Source organism: Eleutherodactylus coqui, chromosome 3 (assembly GCF_035609145.1).
Source record: "Eleutherodactylus coqui strain aEleCoq1 chromosome 3, aEleCoq1.hap1, whole genome shotgun sequence".
NCBI lineage: Eukaryota > Metazoa > Chordata > Amphibia > Anura > Eleutherodactylidae > Eleutherodactylus > Eleutherodactylus coqui.
In genome coordinates, this window is record NC_089839.1 from 257,006,860 (window position 1) to 257,026,040 (window position 19,181).

Sequence of the window (19,181 nt, forward strand, 5' to 3'; positions counted from 1 at the left end):
GCACGGGATAATGTCAAGAAAACTCGTGAGGACGAGCGAGCTAGGAACCTAGACTGGAGAACCGTAAGTCTAAGTCTATAGGGTCCATTTTCCTCTTGCACTACAGAAGTCTCTTTGTTCACAGTACCAGGCTACGTTACACTAGGAAGTACCGAGATGATGTACTTCGCTTCACAAGATGATCCACACATCCATCCGGTGGGAAATCTCTCTTTTTATTATAGAAATTCTGAATAATTTACAAAAGGAATTATAAATAATTTGAAAGTGAAACAGAAAGTGACAAAATTAACCCCTTAAGGACATGGCCTATTTTGGCGTTGAGGACCAAACGATTTTTGGTATTTTTTCATCTCTACTTTTCAAAAGCCCTAACTTTTTTATTTTTCCGTCGACGCGGCCGTATAAGGGCTTGTTTTTTGCATGCCGAACTGTAGTTTTTATTGGTACCATTTTTGGTTACATAGACTACATTGTAAAACTTTTATAATTTTTTTCATGATCGTAGGGAGAGAAAACACATCAATTCTGCCATAGATTTTTTTTTTTTTTTAAAGCGTTAATTATGCAGCATAAATGACACACTACATTTTTTTCTGCGGGATGGTACGGTTACAACAACACCAAAATTCTTATTTTTTTTTTAGGTTTTTCCACTTCTCCACAATAAAAAACCTTTTTTTTGGAAATTATTATATTTTTCTAAAATCACTGCATTCAAAGCCCTATAACTTTTTTATTTTTCCATGGATGGAGCTCTCTGAATGCTCGTTTTTTACGAGACGAGCTGTAGTTTTTATTGGTACCATTTTGGGATAGACACATTTCTTTTTATTACTTTTATTGTGTTTTTTGGGAGGCAAAATGCTAAAAATTAGCATTTTGCCTCAGTTTTTTAGCATTTTTTTTACACTTTTTGCTGTGCAGGATAAAAAGCATGTTCAATTGATTGTACACGTCATTACGGACGCGTCAATACCAAATATGTGGGATTTTAAATTTTCAAAAAAATTTTTCATGCTAATATGAGAAAAAGCATTAAAAAGGGGGTTTTAACATTTTTATTTACATTTTTATTTTTTTGATCTTTATTTTGCTCTTATTTTTACACCATCTGTGTCCCTCTGAGGGACTTTTACTACAGCAGTAATGATCGCTGCGATAAGGCATGGCAGGACTTCTCTCCTGCCATGCCTTATCGCTTATTACAGCGATCTTAGGCAATGGCAATACAGGACGCCGGTATCTGGCGTCCTGTTGCCATAGCAACCAGCCGGCTCTCACGATGTTATCACAAGAGCTGGCTGGAGTCACAGAGAGAGCGCACTCCCTCTGTGAACCCTTTCCCTGCCGCAATCTACTTAGATCACTGCAAAGAAGAGGTTAACAGCAGGTGGATGCATCTCCGACGCCCCCTGCTGTCGAAGCGGGAGGCCGGCTACTAGTGACAGCTGGCTTCCGCTGCGGGATAGTGTGAGATCTGCTATGATCTCGCGCTATCCCTTTGACGTAAGGGTACGTCTTTTGCGGGAAGTACTCCGCTCCCATGACGTACCCTTACGTCATGGGGCGGGAAGGGGTTAAAGTCTTCACATGTGGCGTAGACAGATTGGAGCCACGTTCACATCCTGCCACACAACATTATCATATATGATACAAGGTGCATTGAAATGTTAACATACATAGATTAGTATGGAGCCCCATTGCTTGTGGGGCCCCTGTGCAAGTGCCCATTATGCCCATGCATTAGGATGGCACTGAATGATCGATTGGTGTCTAGCGTCAGATTGGACTAGCCAGAGGAGACCTCAGTGGTCCCTGCCTCTGATAAATATACAAACCCATTTGAAGCTATCTTTGGAGCCAATCACTTACTACTTGGGTTTATTTATTATGAGACAATCCTATCTATTAGATTCTATTGATATGTTCCAAGTGTTCATGGATAACAACAAGGTTCATGATGCAACTGACAGTGAATTTACACATATTCTGTATAGATGGAGGATGGCCCTCAGAATTGTTTATATTATGGTTTAATAGAACCCCAGTGTGACTCTGTATGTGTTATCTTATCCAGCACGGAGTTGTCGAATGGAGAGATCAGTTTCCTGCTGAAGACAATTAGAGGTTTGTAATGCTTGATAATTACACTAGGTGGCACCAGATAACCAAAAAAAAGCTTTCAGTCTAAACTTTCTGTTGTACATAGGAGGAAAATTGTTTTATGCAACTTTTAATCCATTGTAACGTGATCAGGACAGTGCAGTGACTTTGTTCCAGGGACAGAACTGGAATATAAGCCAGCCTCTGCTGACAAATGACGTGTATTTTAGCAAGTATATACTTGTGAGATGTAGAAGCAAATATTTACTACATACATGTATATGCACATTTACTACAGGCCTCCCAACCATCCCATATTCTGTGGGATAGTCCTGGATGTGGGTGGGAGTTGTAGCTCTCCCCTCTTCTGACTTCCCATTATAATAGTCTGGGTGTGCTGGCAGTTATAATTCTTTTATACACCTTCTTTGTAATGTTTTTTTTTAATATCACATAAGAGCATGAGCATGCTGAGACTTGTAGTTTCACTTCTTATATTCTCCCCTTGTAATTTCTTCTCTTAAAAGGGTTTTCCGGGACTTTTGTATTTTTTTCTATTGATGACCGACGGGTCATCCATAGATGATCAAGAAGGATCCACTGCTTGGGATTCCTGCTGATCAGCTGATTTCCGGGTGTGCTGTCTCTGCAGTCAATGCTGACTGTAGAGCAGCGGACTGGGATAATACTGCAGATGCAGCTTCTATTGAATTCAACGGGAGCTGCACCTGCAATACCAACATGAGCCACTGCGCTACGATCAGCGCTTTCTGCTTTCTGTGCTGACCTAAATGACAGTGGCCCCAGGAATCAGCTGATCAGCGGAGATCAAAAGAAAACAGTCCCGGAATACCCCTTTAACAGTGGAAATTACAGTGAGAAGCTCTGATTGGCTGAGCTAGTGGCGCTCGTGATCCAATCACAGCACTTGCTTACTGGAGTCAAGGTATTCAAAGCCCCGTCACCAGAAAGAGAGTGCTGTGGTAACGCGGAGCACACGGCAGCCTGTCGCAGTGCCGGAGACCAATGCAAGTGTCTCAGACGCAGCCAGCTAGGTGAGTATTGCAGCTTTTTATATATATAGTTAAGCTAGGGCTTATTTTGGGAGGGGAGCTTATATTCCAATCAGGGTAGGGCTTATTTTGGGGGAAACACGGTATATTTGGAGAATTGCAATTGTTTTATTGGATTATTAGTTTTGGGATAATTTTCTATGGTGTGCTACATCACAGACATTTCACATAATTTAATCACCTAGACAGGAAACATGTCACTTCACAGAGGCAGTAAGGTCCCAATTACTTAATTAAGCTCACTTTTAGGACTCAAAAATATAAATTCATAAAAATTAACTTTTAATAAATATTGCTTAAAAACCTTATGGACACACAAACAACAAAAAAAAAAATTTAAAAAAAAAAAATCCACTATCCGGTAGGGAATGTGAAATTGTATCATACAGTAACACTTCAAGATCAGTATCGATCTTGGACGTTTTCTTTACTATGTCTTTTACGTCCAAAAGATAGCTCTTTTTTTGGGGGGGTTTCTTGGTTTTAATGTTCCAAAAAACCTATGCATTTTTTCCGAACCTGAACATGATGTCGTAATCAGCCGGAATCTACATGCAACTCATATAGTCCAATGTATAATAGACATGAGATGTTTTTATGTACAGAATAGACCTTGTAATTGCCCAGATGTTTTTATGCACAAAATAGACCTTGTAATTGCCCTACGCGTTTCGCCCACTGCGTGGGCTCCTCAGGGGCTCAAGTATCTCCTGGGATGATTCCCTGGAGAAAGGGTTATCAGTCATCAACTGAGTATAGAAAATTGTTTATAGATTAGGACTATAATATTAGAGGCAATGAGTAAGTATAGGTAAGGTACTGTATTGAATTAGCACCCCACTATGAGGAGTGATCGCTGCAATAATACCTCTTAAGCTGATATGCGGTACTTAATAGCCTAATAATATTTCCTAGAGGAACAGTGCCCAGTTATCACTTAGAGCAGACCTGGGCAAAGCACGGCCCGCGGGCCACATCCGGCCCGCTGAATAGCTGGGACCGGCCCGCAAAGAGTCCGGTGTCAGCAACGGGAAGCAGCTAATTCTCGGTATGTAGCCCCGCCCCCGGCCCACCTCTCCCCATTGCAAATAGTGCAGGGGGGCGGAGAGGAGGCAGAGAAGGGGCGGGAGCTCAGTTCCTGCTCCTGGCTCTTCCAGTCTCCCCCCCCCCTGCACATGAGGACAACGTATATCGGCTCGGCGTGCAAACCGAGCCGATATACGTTCGTCTGAATGCAGCCTCAAAGGGGTCTTTCAGGGAAATACTTAACGACCAATGACGTACCTGGTACGTCATGGAGCGTCGGGGTATGTATGAAGAGAGGTTGCGATGCAACCTCTCTTCATACAGTGCGGGCATCAGCTGTTTATAACAGCTGACATCCGCGGGCAATAGCCGCGAGCGGCCGCGCGGCCGATCGCGGCTATTAACCATTTAAATGCCGCTGTCAATTCTGACAGCGGCATTTAAATCCCCCAAACGATGTTCGGGGGTCCCGCACGGCCCCCCCCCCGCGGTGAGATCGGGAGAGCCGTGCATGTGTCATGGCAGCCGGGGGCCTAATGAAAGGCCCCAGGGCTGCCTTAGCAGACTGCCTATCAAGCCGTCCCCGTGGGGTGGCTTCATAGGCTGCCTGTCAAAAAGCAATATGACGTAATGCTATAGCATTACGTCATACTGCAGGAGCGATCAAAGCATCGCATCTTAAAGTCCCCCAGGGGGACTTCAAAGTAAAGTAAAAAAAAAAATCAATAAAGTTTTTTTTTAATTGAAAAAAAAAAAAGTTGTAAAAGTTTAAATCACCCCCCTTTTGCCATATCTATTATTAAAAAATCTAAATAATAAATTAAAAATATGTATTTGGTATCACCGCGTCCATAAAAGTCCGAACTATCAAAGTACCACATAATTTTTCCTGCACGGTGAACGTCGTTCGAAAAAAGAAATGAAGAACGCCAGAAATGCATTTTTTTAGTTACCCTGTCTCCCAGAAAAAACGCAATAAAAAGCGATCAAAAAGTCGTATGTATTCCAAAACGGTACTATCAGAAACTACAGGACATCCCGCAAAAAATGAAACCTTGCTCAACTACGTCGATGGAAAAATAAAAAAGTTATTGCGCGCACAAAATGACCGCAGAAAATAATTGAAAAACATTTTATGTCTTTAAAAAAAAAAAAAGAGGAGTATAGTAAAAAAAAACCTATACAAGTTTGGCATCGTAGTAATCAGACCGACCCATAGAATAAAGTTATCATGTCGTTTTTGTTGCCATTTGTGCGCCGTAGAAGCAAGACGCACTAAAAGATGGCAAAATGTCGTTTTTTTTTTCATTTTACTCCACTTAGAATTTTTTAAAAGTTTTTCAGTACATTATATGGTACTTTAAATAGCACCATTGAAAAATACAACTTGTCCCACAAAAAACAAGCCCTCATACAGCGACGTGGATGGATAAATAAAGGAGTTATGATTTTTTTAAAGGGGGGAGGAAAAAACGAAAATTGAAAAAGAAAAATGCCTGCGTCATTAAGGGGTTAATGACCTATCATCAGGATAGGTCATCAATAGTTGATCCCCCAGGGTCTGTCGTTCAGGAGCCCGACCAATCAGCTATTTGAACAAATATAGATGCGTGGATGATTGACATATACAGATGACACCACACGTATGCCTCTACTAGAGATCTCACAGAACCTGATTGTTGGCTGCAGGAGATCGGAGATCCTGATAGAGGGTTTTTTGATAGGCGTGCATAGCAATGTGCATGGAGCCTTCGTATGTTGGTTTGGCCCTCTAAAACCATTCCAATTTCTCATGTGGCGCCATGGGAAAATTAATTGCCCACCCCTGACTTAGAGTGATGTCTTGGTCAATACTCAGATAGTCTGCGCACTAAAAAAAAGTTCCCCAGGTAATACATCGCTGTCTATTAGATCCACCACCAGGACTGTCATGCTGCCGCTTGTTCTATTTATTTTATGATTTCATTCTGCTTTATCTGATCCTGATAGGGGGGGAAACCTTACAACCCTTCACTAGGCTGAGAATTTGCCTGACTGCAGAAAAACCCTATTTAGTGGGAGCTATACTATTGATAGCTTTTGAGTATATCAAAACTCACCTACTAAAAGGATCTAATAGACAGCGATGTATTACCTGGGAACTTTTTTTAGTGCGCAGACAGGAAACATGGTGTTAAAATTTTGAATCCCACCTCTAAATGCACCTCCTCCTGATAGATTTGGCATGGTGAGAGGCGGGCACTGGATGTGGCCAAGGGCAGGGACTGGTTGGGGGCCGGGCTTCATTTGGGGGGGTATCTGGACGCCCCTGCTATTCCAATATAGACACTAGCATTGGTGCCTTAGAGATTCGGTCTCGGGTTCGCCCTCTTGGTGTCTCTTCCACTGTCACAGCCATGGCAGAGGATCGCAGAGTTCTCCCATTGCTGTCATTGAACACAATGGGCGATATCGCAAAAAGCTTGGAAATGCTGCAATTTTTTTTTTTTTTCACGCCACATCGCCTGAGTGAAACATCGCAGATGGGAATAAAACCATTGAAAATCTTTGGTTTCATAATTCTGCGTCTTCACTCACTCTCACATCACGTGAAAATCGTACGATTTTCCCGCTAGTGTGAAGCAGCCCTAAAGAAGTAATCCCATTCACAGTATATGCCATAAATGCCACCTATAGATTCCTCACCTATCAGGAAAACGGAGGATAACTGACCCCCATCCGCTAATTCCTGCCCATCGCAATCTCCATATACTTCAGTAAAAATGTGGCCTCACACAAGTATAACCATTTCTTCATTGAAGTGCATGGAGAAGAAGACGCTGAAAAGTCGCAGAAGGGGAGCTGGTGTAAGCTCATTTTCGGGATAACTGTCGGCCCCATATGTGAGATCTGCGCTCATCATGCATTTATAGCATATCCTATGTATAGGCCATAAATGCCTGAGGTTGAGAAGAATCCTTAAAGGGGTTTTCCGACATTGTTAGCCGTAAGGGGGAGGGGGGATGCAAAGTTTCTGTAAGACCAAAGACACACATACTCGCCTCCCGCTGGTCCTCCGTGACATGGGTTATTTACCCACGTGACTACTGCAGCCAATAGAGGCCAGACATAGACATCATCAGTAAATTCGCTTCGGGGCTTCTAAATTAGAAACCCACTTCTGGTCGGGTGACGTCACCTGCCAGATGCCGCAGCGGTGCGTGTTATTTCTATAATTTTGGGCACGGGGAGCCAAAAACTATGCAAAAGAAAGAACTTAGAAAATCCCCTTTAATTGCCCCAGGGTAACTAAGAGGGCAGTCCAGAAATTACAGGTCCCAGCATATCCTTAACCTCTTCCTGCCCAGAGACGTGCACTTATGGTACTGGTGGATATTAACGCAAATGGTTGTATATGTACGGCACAGTGGTGGCACAAATGGGCCTGTCTGTTTTCAAATGTCAGGGCTGAATTTCAGTCCCAGTCCGACCCTGACTCAGTTAGGGCTTATTCACACAAACGCATTTGCGCAAAATTTGAACACAGTAAATAGAACCCATTGATTTCAGTGGGTTCACTCCCATGAGCATATTTTGTGTGCACGCTTCATTCACGAAAACAATATGCATCATGTTCTATTTTCACGCATATTGCGCATGAACATAGCACATATTAAAGTAAGAATAATCTTTATTTGTATAGCGCCAACTTATTCCGCAGCGCTTTCAAGCATGGGGAACAGACAATACAATAATTACATGTGATATACAATCAGTTTGAAACTAACGGGGTGGGGATGATACAGGAGGTACAAGGGGGGGGGGAGATAAGGCATGGGGGAATACAGGCAGTAAGCGAATTACATGTGGAAATTAGTTATTAAGGTAAGCAGGGTGGAAGGTGTGGGGAGCCATAGGGAGCAGCAGGGGGACTAGGTCAGGAGATTTGGTATGCCTCCCTGAAGAGATGCGTTTTTAAGGCGCGTCTGAAGTTTCGTGCATTGGGAATTGTATGGATGCACGATTCCCAATACATCCAATGCGGGCTGGGTGGTGTACGGACAGGAGGGAAGCGATGTATGGTGGCGCCATGGAGAGCTTTGTGGGTGTGGGTAAGTAATGTAACTTAATTGCCCATTAAAGTCAGTGGGAGCATGCTTGTGTGTTTTCTTACACGTACAAATACTTATGATATGCGCGTGCAAAAAATACAGTAAAACGCAAACAGCCGCGTGCAAAAAAACAACTTCCTTCAAGCAAATTCATTCGTAAATGTTACGCCCCTGTGAAGCTGACCTTAGCACTAGTTTATGCTAAGGCCACGGTCACACAGGGCGGATTCCCGACGGAAATATCGCAGGTTGGCCGCAGCAAAAACCACGACATTTCCGCCGGGAGGACCGCAGCGGCTTTGAAGCGGCCCGGCCACTCGCTCTTCGGCTGCAGCCGGCGCTCCCATAGAGGAGAGTGTGGCCGCAGCGGTAAAAAAAAAAAAGACATGCTGCGTTCGGCAAATCCGCGCCGCAGCAGTGGCTTCTGCCGGCTTAGCCGCAGCGAATTTTCCGTCCCGTGTGGACGGGATTTCTGAGAAATCTCATCCACATGGCTGGCTAATCCTGAGATTAGCGACTAAATGCGGATTTGCCGCGGCGAAACTCTGCACGGAATTTCCACGGCAAATCCGCCCCGTGTGAACCCAGCCTAACGGTTTTTGTGCGCGCTAACAAAGTGTGCGCTTTTGCTGCAGTTTTTAAGATTTTTAGGTTCAATGCATGTCTATAGGCATAAAAACAGAAGTGTTTTCTGGTCAGTCGTTCCCAACAACGGACTTGCTAGACGGACACAAATACTGTATACGCTATTTCAGACTGTGAAGTGCAGCGATTCCGTTCATAACCCTATAAGAACACTGTACCGTCTAAGGGAATTATTATGGTCTGCTGTTCATTTTTTTGAAAGCATGGAACTGTAGTGCACAACATGTACACTAGATGGCAGCACATCACTACGCTTTCGGCACCACAATCTGCTCAGTAAGAGAAGCTCTCCGCATGTACACCAGAGTACATCATGATGTCCTCAGATTAAAGGACTTTTCCCATCTTTTAGGCCAGCTTCACATGGGAGTATTTGTGCATGTATTTGCACTCAGAATACGCAAAAGAATAGAACACATTGATTTCAATGGGTTCATTCGGAGTGCCGTATTTTGCACATACATTTCGGTTGCACAAAAAAAAAGAATAGAATATGGTTTATTTTTCCGCATTTTTGTGCACCAAAGGTCCCCATAGAAGTCAACGGGGATGCACAAATGCACGCGCAATACACAAGGAGATGTGTGAATCATTACATAATTCCACTGGGAAAAGAACACGTCTGGAATTCATTAGCCATTTTAATCTGTGTGTCTTTGTTTCCCGCGCACAAATGAACATGCCCTGCAAAAAGTACAGTGAAATATGCCAATGTGCGCCCAAGAAAAAAAAGCATCGTCCATTCTGCAAATACGCAGACTTCAGGCTCACACAAATACGCTTACGCCCATGTGAGGCCTTAAAGTGATAGCATATCCTTAAGATCATTTTGTGATTGGCTACCTGGATCATCACCAATCGCAAGAATGACAAGACTACAGCCAGGGCCTCCTCCAAAGTTTTTTTATGTGCAGTGCCACCATTTGCCACCAGCATCTGGAACCATTCACTTTTACTGACAAGTAGGGAGTTCTGGGCAAAAAACTCTTTTGGGCCTTCATGTGGTCAGTGAGAGACGCCTGAGGGTGTTACTCCATGTACAGTCTGAGGGCTTATTCAGACATGCGTATATCAGTCGGGTTTTCACGCCTGGCCTGCAGGGGGAGGGGGCAGGATGGGCCGGGAGCAGTGCAGTGAGCTCTCGCCCCTCTCCGCCCCTCACCACTTTTTGCAGTGGTTTGGATTGGTGTAAGGAGAATTTATGTGTTTATCAAAGAGAAGACGGTCCCAGATCCCGTGCAGAAGTCTGGGCCCAGGAGAAACACATCAATCAGCCTGAGCTATATCAGATGATTTCTAATTTATTCTAAGGTGGTCAGAGCATATATAGCATAAATGACATCACAGCAAAAGTGTATATCTCCAATACATAATAGGCTGAAATAAAAATGATTAACATAAGTTACACCTCTTAAGGCGCTACTATAACATACAATGAGACCGTTATGAATTCAGTGAAAAGGAATGCAAGGGAGGCAGTCTGGAGATTCTTATCTTGTCTGTCTACCCCGTAATGGTATAGAAAAGTTTTCGTTTAACCCTTTAACTACTCATACTAGCAACAGGCTATATCTTTCTTAGTTTACAATCCAATAAAAGAACAATTAACTGATACATTGATCTACAATTTTCTTAACATTCCCCACTTTAGATCAATACATCAGCACAGTATAATAGTAAATACACATATAAAATGACTCTACCACAGACCCCCTGGCTACGGCCCGAAGCTTTATTACCAGGAGGCCTGGGTTCACACTTCAATACTAAGTATGTAATTATTTCATATAAAAGCATTACATTGATGCAAATATATCTTTATAAAGTTCTTCCCCCAATTGTACCCACAATTAGGCCTGCCCCCAAGAGAAGCTCGGCCTTGATTTATTATGAGATTGATGCTTCTTTCTTCATATATAAATCATTGTCCATCATGATATAAAATCTTACTTATCGAAGTGTCCATCAGTTATTTAGAGCGATCCTCCGGTACAATCAGGACACACTGGAATCAAAATGTCACACTTCAGAATCATCAAAGTAAAATGGCGCTTTCTTCGTAGAACTTTTACCCATCACTTGTCATACAGAGGTGGTCACCTGACCCAGTAAGTCATCTTGTTCTTCGTCATCTTGTATATTTTGAAACATAGTTTTGGTGATGGAAGTATAATAATAAGGTTTTGTAACAGTCCTCGGATACATGGAATACAGCAGCAACCGCAAAGTACTAGAATGGAGGCAAATACTGACATAGAGACTAATGTGGAGTATATGACTTGTGACCAGTGTCCGAACAAGTTTTCCAACCAGTCTGTGAATGGATCGTCTATGCCAGAGTTATCAGCTAGTTCATTTTATTATGCATTTAACCCTTCCAGTGCTCGAGTAACACTACCATCAGGTGCTGTGTTATTAGGAATGAAAGTACAACAATATCCTCCAATCATTTTACAAACTCCTCCTTTTTCTGCTAGTAACATATCAAGAGCCATTCTATTTTGCCATGCAATAAGTGTAAGGTGTGTCCTAGTTGTTCCGCTAGGCCCTTGATTGCATCTCTTGTATAATTAACAAATCTCTGTTGGTTATAATATATATATAATCCAGTCTACATTTTTATTCACTGTTACCCACCATGCAAGAAGAGACTCAAACCCCCCTGCAGCCATCCGATTTCTCGTCCCATACTCGTCCGGTACCCCCCTTGGGACCCCGATGGGTCAGAGGAACCTTTGGGAGAGGTGTCCCTAGTTCTCCGGACACGGCCCTTGCTGTTACCCTCGGAGGTCATGAGGTATATAGGCATTATCAGTTGTACCAAGCACAATCCTGTTAGGGGCTGTACCTGGCACCTGTTCTAGGCCCGGTCACCACACAACCATCACACGTCTGTGCGTGCTCTCTGTAGCTCAGGCCATATCCCAGAGACAGCGTGCCCTTACGGTTCTCCTCTCCGCACAGCATCCCTCAGGCAGTCTCCCGTAGTCTGCCTCAGTCCCATTACCAGGTAGCGCGAAGCAAGTATAACCCCAGGATCAGAGGCAACAGCAGGTATTTGGTCCCTGCTCACAGGTGGAAACAGCAAACTCAATGTATAACATGGATCACTTATCTGTGGGGGGTAGGTACAGTTAAGAAGCTTAATCACACATTTTACGTTCATCACAGCGTGAGGACTTGTCATTAACTTTTATCTATCGTGGGGTCAAGTCTTTCTACCTCATATAATTATTAACATTATCTATACACAATATTTACTGCATAACATTAAGATTCACACAAGTACTACTACTCCAATCATCTGCAGTCGCTTGATCCTCCAACGTTAACAACCCCCCTCAGGAATTTCTCTTATCAGGGAGAGGTGATGGAGTAAGATAAACAGAGCTTTAGCTGTGTCTGCCTCCTTCAGCTAACTGCAGCATCCTTGTGCTATCCTCCCCTTAATAGGGACACTCAGCTCTCACATTATCAACAACTTCATTATTATTATATCTTACATGACATTATCACATTGGAAACACCATTTAACAATCAAAATCACTACAAACCAATCACAGAACTGACATGTACACAAATAACAGCAAGAATGGACGTTCCCTGTTCACACAGGTTTATACTAAACTTCATTCATGATCATCTTCATTACAAGTCTATTCATTTCAAGCAAGCAGAGCATGGCTAGAGTCAGTCACACTCCCCCCCCCCCCTCCCTTTTTCTCACTGAACTCTAAAGCTAAAAGGTGGGGGTGAAACAAGCATTCCCATGTAACAGATGATTTAACCATTTGTGAGCTGACCCCATCTTATAGCACACACTTAATAAGATAGACAACATATCATCAGCACACAGAGGACAGTGATGGAGGCTGCTGACTATTCCTATGCAGTTCAGAGAAGGCACTAATCACTGGTGTTGTGTACTACAAGTGCAAGCATTGGGATGCCAGGTAGAAGGTACAGCTATGGGATGTAAGGAGCCAAGATGGCGCCTGGGCGGCGGCTGAAGGTCTTACAGCAGGTACTAAAATGGCCGCAGGCCATGACTAGCACTAAGATGGCCGCCAGGGACGTGGCCTGATAGGAGTACGATCAAGCCAGGCAAGCATCTAGCCACGCCTTACCCCTTTGTGTGCAATGCCAACAAGTCCCTCATCTGACACACAACTATAATAATCTTTGTGTATAGCGCCAACATATCCCACAGCGCTTACATAGACAGGGGGGATACAGAAAGACAGAAGGACAAACATTACAGAACCACGGTTACATAGTAATCAGGCAATGCGAACAATAGGGGTGAGGGTCCTGCTCCAACGAGCTTACATACTACAAGTAATGGGGTGATACAGAAGGTAAAGGGCTGGAGATGTGCACTGTATGGCGGGGTGGAGCTGGGCACGGTATGGCGAAGTGAAGAGTGAGGGATGCTATACACATAGACAATGGTCAGACATTTAGCCGTGTGACGGCAGAAACTGTGTGACTGCGGGAGCGGTTTATGACGGCTAGCAGGGATTGCAGTCAGTAGGTCAGGGAGCAGATCTACCAGTATGGCGCTCGTCACTCCTTCTATAGAAGTTACACCCCGCGCTCTCCCAGCATCCCCCATGTGTAGGACGGCGCCCCCTCCTGGTCTTATACTCCCTTCTGCATTGTTTAGCACAAATAATACAAGACAAAAAAATTTTTTTTTTTTTTTTTTTAGAGTAGTTTGTAAACCCCTAGGCTGTGAACACTGTCCATATGAGTGCCACCATCCCCCCTGTTGAGACATGACACAGGCCATGGCTCAAAACTGCTGCACATCTGAAGAACGATTTAGGTAAGATAGCTTTTTTTTTTTTTTAACGGAGATGTACAGCCCATCTCACTGGATCCGGTCAACTGCAGCCAGAAGTTCATCACAGATGAGTCTGGTAAGAAGCGCTGTCAGAGATGCAGAATTTGAGATCCAGGAGCTGTAGGAGTTTGTCTGTTACGATCGTGTGGGCAGGCAAAGCACGGAACCCACATGATCATGACCAAAGGGGACACATACTGGTACTACCAGGGTCACACGGGACTCACACCGGTTTCAGGCAACTGACCCTGTGCTACAAGGGAGGATGACAGTGGCCCTACCTAAGCGGGGACATTGCCCTAATAAGGGCAGCCCAGCGGTCTTCGGATCTGGGCCCTAGCTGATCCTAGGAGCCACACACCAGAACAGGATGCATTCACATGCCACATGACAGACCCAGAATACACTGCACACAAAATGCAACCACTAGTACCAGATTGGAAGCTGAATATAAATACCAGGTATTAGTTGACATGTTGTACAATATGTTGAAACTAGCAGGCCACTTCATGGCTCCTGGTTATACTGCTAGTCCCTACACTAACCAGGAGTCCAGCAGAACCGGACACCGTTCACACCGTACGCAGCCACAGGACAGGACACCGATAGCAGGACACACAGCAAGCTAACACAAAACTGACAGAATTTAAACGTACAAACGGACATGAACCTGATCACACTGCAACCCTCACCAGACAAGCATTCATGACGGCCCACCTGAGGGGCCATATAGACTGACCAGGGGATTGGCTAGCAGACAGCACCACACCCAGCCAGCTCAATCATTAACCCTGTGAGTGCTGTGCTGCTGGAAACACAATAGAACAACAAATCCCAGCAGCACACGTAACATTCTCATTCCCAAAAAGGACATCATTTGCTCATAGTTTTGGGACCTCCAGAATTGCTTGCCTACCTTCATCTGACAGGTTATACCCCAAATATTTAACCGTTTGCTGACCGTATTGGAGTTTCTACATGTTTACTTTATGGCCTTGCTCATAAATAAACCTCAAGAGTACGACTGTGTCCCCCCACAATTCTCTCCACTATCTACTGCTGACTACCAACATGCAGTAGTCGCTGACTACCTCTAAGAGGCTGGAACTGGGCTAAGTGTATTGACATAGCCTGGGAGACAATTGTTGGAGATTCACAGCAGCCCTGAGGTACTCTGGTGAAGGTATACCTAATTTTATCATAATATCTCATTACAACACATTTACTGGACATATTCGGGACTATATAATCTGACATTTCACAGGCTTATTTGTCTCTAGGACTGTTATAACTGGTTCAGAAAGGGATTCCCTGTGGGTCCGGCCATTAACCCCTCTTACCAGGATATGACTATTACTACATTTAACATTGGCTACATATTGGGATGTATTAATGTCCTGGTGGCTCCTTAGCCCACCAGGAAAGTAATCATCCGCCCATTCACCTGGAGATCTATCTCAGGCAGTGGAGATTGCCATGAGATCCTCCAAGTGTTGTACATCCACCCCTCCTAGTCATTTTTCCCCAAGGTCGCTGAGAACATTGTTTCTCAGGGCACTCTCGGGCAAAATCACTAGACTTCCATTATTCAAACACACATTTAAATCCCCGAGGTGCACCCGACCTCTGCTTCTTCCTCTGTCTCTACTTTCACATCCTCTTGCTATCCAATAACCTCTCTGACTTACTTGAACCATCATATCACATTCCTCTCCCTGTATAAAAAAACCACTTTCTGACCCTTTTCTTTGTAACACTTTTCTGCATGTTTTGCATATTGCAAAACATCCTGCAACGATCTTGTTCTAAGGGTAACCATATGCTTCGTTATATAACCTCCTATTTCTTTCTTCACTGCACTTACTAACGTGTTCCTTAATGGCTGATTATATGCAGCATTAGGATCATCTCTCATGCCCCCTGATTATACTATGGAAGGGGTCTACCATCTCCTCCCCTCCCATTCTAATTTCCTTCTACAGAACTCCAATCTGGCCATAGAATTATTCTATCTGCTCTCTCTATTTTTCATTCAATTGGAACTCCCCATTAACCCTTTGAATTGTTCATCAAACTGTCGGGCGTCTATTTTTATATGGGCGTGACAGTTTGGGGCTTCTTTTAACCAGACTTCAGCAGCGGATAATCCGTATTTCTGCTGATCTTTTAGCTGATTTTGTCCGTATTTTATCACATAATTCTTTACAACTAGGACTTTTAATTTATTTATTTATTCCACTCATCTCAATCACTCACACATTCGCTTCATGCAATATAAGACAGCAATACAAATAGTACATTATGTTAGTAGGCGGCCGCCCTCTTCATATTCTTAGTTACTCTATAACACAATATCAAAGAGAAAGTAATAGAAAGATAAGAAGTAAAGTTCCTGGACACCCCTGTGTCCCATGACGTCATCTAACCACTTTTTACGTGTCGCACGGAGTTAATTCTTTCCTGTAGCCTTCTCACAATGGCTATGGTCTCACATAGACTACTGCTATTGCCCCTTTGGCAACCCATTCGTCTATACTTCTCATTTACCTTACACATTTCACATAGACTACTGCTATTGTCCCTTGACAACCTATTCGTCTATACTTGCCTCTCATTTACAATACACATTGTAAATTCTACTAACACTAAAGTATACAGAAGAAGAAGAAGAGAGAAGAGAAGTTTAACCATTGTTATACTTACTACACGTTATCTGGGAGGCTTCCAAATTCTCCGGCTAGTTCGGAAAAACGTCACTGTTTCAGACAGGATGCCCGACTGGCCTCTAATTACGTCTAAGCAAGACGGAGGTCTTTTAATGATCGGAGAGTACTTCAGACCCACCTTTTCACAGCCAGGCTTTCCTCTCCCTCTGCAGTGAGTGATTCCGGTTCGAAGGACCAAAAATGTAAGGAGAATTTATGTGTTTATCAAAGAGAAGACGGTCCCAGATCCCGTGCAGAAGTCTGGGCCCAGGAGAAACACATCAATCAGCCTGAGCTATATCAGATGATTTCTAATTTATTCTAAGGTGGTCAGAGCATATATAGCATAAATGACATCACAGCAAAAGTGTATATCTCCAATACATAATAGGCTGAAATAAAAATGATTAACATAAGTTACACCTCTTAAGGCGCTACTATAACATACAATGAGACCGTTATGAATTCAGTGAAAAGGAATGCAAGGGAGGCAGTCTGGAGATTCTTATCTTGTCTGTCTACCCCGTAATGGTATAGAAAAGTTTTCGTTTAACCCTTTAACTACTCATACTAGCAACAGGCTATATCTTTCTTAGTTTACAATCCAATAAAAGAACAATTAACTGATACATTGATCTACAATTTTCTTAACAATTGGGATCAGAAAAGGCGTCCGACAGGGCTACATCTTCTCACCCTTCTTGCTCAACCTGTATGCGGAGGTGATCATACGGAAAATGGGCCTAAACGAATTGGAAACCAGGCTGAGAATAGGTGGCAGAAACATCAACAATCTCCGTTACGCAGATGACATAACTCTGCTTGCAGTAACAGAAGCTGGTTTGAAGCAGCTGATATGTAAGATTAAAACTGAAAGTGAAAGTGAAAAAAATTGGCCTTTAATTTAAAGAAGACAAAACTTATGAAAACTGCAAAAAATGGCCAAATTCAAATCAAAGTCAACAATGAGGTCATAAAATATGTGCGAGACTTCATCTTCCTTGGCTCCAAAATTGACCAGGCTGGAAAATCTATGCCAGAGATTAAACGTAGGATAGCATTGGGGCGAAGCGCAATGCTAAACATGGGCAAAATCTGGAAAAGTAGGGATATTAGCATTGCAACTAAACGCAGGATAGTGCAAACCACCGCTTTCCCCAGAGCCATGTATGGTTTTGAAAGCTGGACTGCGAAAAAAGCTGATAGAAGGAGGATAGATGGGTTGGAGCTGTGGTGCTGGCGAAAGCTGCTGCGTATGCCCTGGACGGCGAGAGTAACAAACAGAGAAGTCCTGAATTGTATAAGACCCGATATATCACTGGAGGGCAAGATGGCCGGACTCAGACTCACGGAGGACAAGATAAACGGACTCAGGCTCATGGATTTTGAGCTCACGGATTTTGGCCATGTAATGTGAGCAGAGTCGCTAGAAAAATCTATGATGCTTGGACAGATCAGTGGCAAAAGAAGACCCAGCGCCAAAGGACACGATGGCTGATACTGTCAAAGCTGATACTGGCGTGGATATCACACAACTGAAAGAAGCTGTGCAAAACCGAAAAACATGGAGGGAGGGAGCCTTTAGGGTCGCCGAGGGTCGTGAACAACTAAACGGCTAACAACAACAACAAGCATAGGCCAATAATAAATTACAATTTGACAACCCCTTTAACACATAGTTGGACGATCTAGTTACCCATCTTTTTGCTTTAAGTGTTCCTTTTCTGGTTCATTTGCTACTATCACAGGTTTTTACTCATTTATGTGTTTCAATGTAGCACGTATGGAGACCATTTTTTTCATGATGTGTGTTACATGTGGCCAGGTGTAGTTGTTGTTGCATTTATGTGGTCTATTAGGTGTTGCTCCTCATCGAATTTCCACCATTAGATCTTTGTTGTTTTCATTATGCTTCAAGAATGTATGTGGCTTTTTTATTGACCATTAACCCTTTTCAATCCACTGTCTGACCTGTGAAGACATTACGATTTAAGGCTGTACAGCTCCGATGTTGGAAGACATCCGTCGGGGTTCTCTTACTGTATATTGCCAGCCTCTCTGTTGTCGGAGCCTATCCAACGTGTCACCTCATGCAGTACTGGCTTTAGCCCTCAGATGGCGTCGTTTTATAATGGCAGAAAAAGAGTAAGCCCCCTAGGAAAACCAGGATACAAATTAGACTGGAAAGGGTTAAATACTTTATATATGAGTGTTTTCCAGTCTGATTTCCTACCCCCAGATGAAGCGATGGCAAAGCGAATTTTGGGGTGTGGTCTCACTTGTGGAGGCCTCCCTGCCAGGAGTAGCCTCAGCTGGGTTTGCTGATCGACTCTGTGAACGGGTGTTAGTGGTGGCATCACAGGCACGGGGAACATCTGGGCGAACACCCTATTGCACGCCTTGTTGAACACTTTACACCTTGGGCGCATTGCGGGATGTAAGAAAGACATCAGTCTTGCTCCAACAAGTAACTTTACGTCTCTCAAATGCGGCGAAAACACTCTCTAACAGCCAGAAGCATAACTTGAAGCTGCTGGGCCCCAGTGCAAAGTCTGGAACTGGGTCCCCAACTATAAAGTTTCATTGAGAGTATTGGTTTGCAATATGGGGAAGATAGACTTAATGGGACCCTTAGGGCTCGTAGGCCCGGGTACGACTGCACCCTCTGCACCCTCGTCGCCCATTCTAA